Consider the following 4,087-nt stretch of genomic DNA (forward strand, 5'->3'; position numbering starts at 1 on the left):
CACAACTGATAGAGAAAAAAACCCCGTTTGTGTCTCTGGCTGGCTTTCGTTGCTAATTCTGAACTGCTTCAGACTGCTTCACAAGAAGGTTAATCTACAGTTAAACAATATTTCCTCCTGGCCGTCCATTATTTTCTGAAGCAGATGGTTCATCATTTCCTGGGCTGTTAAACAAAGCGAGGTTAAGGTTAGACTCTTGGGAATCTGTTAGTTTTCAATCTTATTAGGGTGCAGAAGGCAAACTAATAAGAAAATCTCCTAACATCATTCTGTGACTGTAAACAATTATTTATTAACAAACAATTGATCCCAGAAGGGCAGATTGTTTGAGTGAGTGATGAACTGAGAAAAGACAAAGCATATTTGTGTATTTGGAAAATAATTGTAACGTAATTGCAATACATTCAGACAGGCAACTATTTGGACCTGTTTCTCTCTCTAAATGAATTTTTGGAAACATAAATGAGGTTTACATATTTCTCTGACAGTTATATAGTTCTGATGTCCATTTCAGTTGCCCAGCCGTTGGTGATTAAGGTTAAGAAGAAGAAAAAAATGATTGTGAGAATGAGATTCGTTTCAATGTAATGCCCTAAAGCAGAACGCAAATTTAGCGTATGTTTGTGATGAAACACTTTCTTTTTCATTTATTATTTGCAAATTGTTTGTCGCTGAATAGGACGTGGTCTTTAGTGAGATTTATTTATGCATGATGTTTTAAAAAATGCTTTTGATCTAGACAAATGTGTCTTATTTGTATTTCTGTATTTCAGTGAAAATATACTGTATTTCTGAATGCATCTTTTGAAATGTAATTTCATTGCAAGTCTACCTAATCATCTCCTGAAAGTGGCCTCTTTATGGAAACTTTGCTAACTTGCCACAAATGTATACTTACCCCTAAGGGATGTGCTATAGTCATTGTGGACACGGTGTTTTAGTTTGTGGGTTTCTTAGCTTTCTGTCTTCAAAGAAACTTGTCTGTGTAGCATTTCATTCTTAACTTTGTTTAGCTCAGGGGTCTTCGTGTTCCTGTGCAGTGGTCTGAAGACTCGTCTCCTCTCCCTCATCCCTCAGCTGGCCCCATGCTCTTTCTGAGCAGCCTGAGCTCCTTTTGTAACATAGTCTCTCTTATCTGTTGTTTCTGTGCTGCCTAATAAATCTGATTTAGAACCTTCCAAAAAAAAGAAATTGGATTATATGAAGAAGACCATGGCATCAGGATTGGAGGAAAAGTCATTAACAACCTGCGATATGCAGATGATACAACCTTGCTTGCTGAAAGCAAAAAGGATTTAAAATATTTACTGATGAAAATCAAAGACCACAGCCTTTGGTATGGGTTGCCCCATAATGTAAAGAAAACAAAAATTTTAACCATTGGACCAATAAACAATATCCATATAAATGAAGATTGAAGTTGTAAAATACTTCATTTTGCTTGGATCAACCATCAATATTCATGGAAGCAGCAGTCAAGAAATCAAACAATGTATTGCATTAGGTAAATCAGCTGCCTATGACCTCTTTAAAATGCTGAAGAGCAAAGATGTCAATTTGAGGACTAAAGTGTGCTTTACCCAAGCCATGGTACGTTAAATAACATCATAAGAATGTGAAAGTTGGAAAATGGATAAGGAAGACCATAGAATTATTGATGCATTTGAGCTATGGTATTGGATGACAATATTAAGGGAACCATGGACTGCCAAAAGAACAAACCAATCTGTGTTGGAATAAATAGAGCCAGAATAATCCTTATAAGCTAGTATGGTGAGAATTCAATACTCATACTTTGGGAATATTGTCAGAAGGGACCAGTCCCTGGGGAAGGACAGTAGATGGTCAGTGAAAAAGAGGAAGACTCCTAATGAGATGGATTGGCACAGTGGCAGCAGCAATGGACTCAAGCATAGCAATGATGGGAAGTTGGTGTAGGACAGGGCAGGGTTTCTCTGTGTTGTGTGTAAGGTTGCTAAGAGTCAGAACTGACTCGATGGCACCTAACAACAACAAGCCAAGGCCTATGTTAAATGGCACATAGACTCCATGTAATTAGAACTATACAATCATTATAAATATATTTTCATTATGATGTATACATATTCACACTGGGCTGAAGTCTTTCCATATCTAAATGTCACTGCCATGCAAGTAGCAAAACAAAAACAAAAAATAACTCTAGGAGAATTCTATCTCCTTTGGGAACTACCTCACATTTAGGTCATGAGTGAGGGGCTCATTTCACCAGCCAGATTATTTCCTACTGATGCTCAGTTTATTCTGAAGCTTCCATTGCCCATATCATCCTCAGCCCCTAGTACTGGTTTAAAGAACAATTAGGCAATTTAAAAAATCCTGGTGTGGTACTGTATGATGAGCACTCAACCATAAGGTTGGTTTGAACTGCAAGGTCAGTGGTTCAAACTCACCAGTCGCTACTAGATGGAACTGACTCAATGACACTTAACAACAACAACACTGACATTATAATTGCAATTTTTAAGTTAAAAATTTCCATGAGAAAGTGGCCTCAAAGTAAAAAACTTTTAAAGTATGTAGATGCTACGTATGTAATAGTTCTGGAGAAAAGTATTAATAAAAGAATTTATGAGATGATTGCTGTTTTATAGTGAAAAAAAACAACAACAAAAATCCTACTGGCAAAAAAAAAAAAATCCTACTGGCAAAAGTAACACAAAGCTTGAGTTTAATTTGGATACCTCCTACACAACTGAAGAAGCCCCCTCACCACAGAGTGGTGGGAAGCAGAGTGACTGAGAGGCCTTACGTACCAGCTCAGAAGCATCCCTTACCTAACCCGAGTGAAGAATCTCATGCATTACCCTCAGCCTTCATGATGGTAGGCCTTTCTTTCTCCAGCTAGTTTTTGTTAGACTAGCTCAATCAATTTACGAGGCCAGCAATTTAACCAACTGTTGTGTTGTTGTTATTGTTGAGTGCTGTCGAGTCAGTTCTAACCCACAAGAACCCTGTATAGGGTTTCCAAGGAGCTGCTGGTGAGCTTGAACCACCAACCTTGCGGTTCAAACTGACTGTGCAGTCCAGCACATTAACTCACAGCACCACACCAGGACTCCAATTGTTGGGTAAGCCATCACAATTCTGAGACTTCCCATAGAAACTCTGACTCCACCTGGACCAGTGTACCACCACGTGGTGAAGAGAAACCTGCTCCTTGAGTTTTGCTTTGACCCTCCCTGGACATGCCTGCTCAAGATATTCCAACAGATCCTTACTTCAATCTAACTGAAATACATAGAAGTAATTCATATAGAATAAAAAGCCCAAAAAGTTTTGGTTGGTGATTATCTGGATTCTCTTATGTTATATAGAAATTACTATAGAAACTGTATAGTGGGTCCTAATCAATATTGTCAAAATGATGCTGAGATTGATGTTTGTAGGAGGGACCAGTCGCTGGAGAAGGATATCATATTTGGTAAGGTGGAGGGTCAGAGAAAAAGAGGAAGACCCCCAGTGAGAAGGATTGGCAAAGTTGCAGCATCAATGGGCTCTAATGTGGCAACAATTGTGAGGTTGGCCCAGGATTGGGCAGTGTTTTGTTCTGCTGTGCATAAGGTCGTTATGAGTCGGTATCGACTTGATGGCATCTAACAACAACAACAATCATATTATTGATTTTGATATATTATTGTTTTCTAGATTTACTGATAATTGCCAATCATTTTATTGTGCCCTCCTCTGTGGTGCAGACTTTTGTGTGGAAGATATGGATTCGTTAGTTACATAATCAGCATCCTACTAACAACAGTGTAGCTTGGGACAATAATTGTGTTCGCAGATGGAAAAAAGATGGGACAATGTGCTATAAGGTACTTTAAAAAGTCTTCTTTTTAAAGTTTTTATTGTGAATTGAGTGATAGTTTACATGGGGGGGGACATCAGTTCATTGCAATGATTACAATCCTCTGCATACATGGTTCATTATTCAACAGTATTTGCTTCTATTCCCTCTGGGTTTTTTTTTTTTTTTTTTGAGTGTACACCAAAACACTCAGGAATATGCAATTATTCAAGCACCCAAAGGGCACACTCTGCCCCC

At 38.2% G+C, this 4,087-nt stretch overlaps 1 pseudogene; it reads left to right on the forward strand.

The window, feature by feature from the left end:
- LOC102824071 overlaps nt 1-4,087 on the forward strand; it is a 16,009-nt pseudogene that overhangs the window by 10,478 nt on the left and 1,444 nt on the right.

Source organism: Chrysochloris asiatica, unplaced genomic scaffold (genome assembly GCF_000296735.1).
Source record: "Chrysochloris asiatica unplaced genomic scaffold, ChrAsi1.0 scaffold00439, whole genome shotgun sequence".
Lineage (NCBI taxonomy): Eukaryota > Metazoa > Chordata > Mammalia > Afrosoricida > Chrysochloridae > Chrysochloris > Chrysochloris asiatica.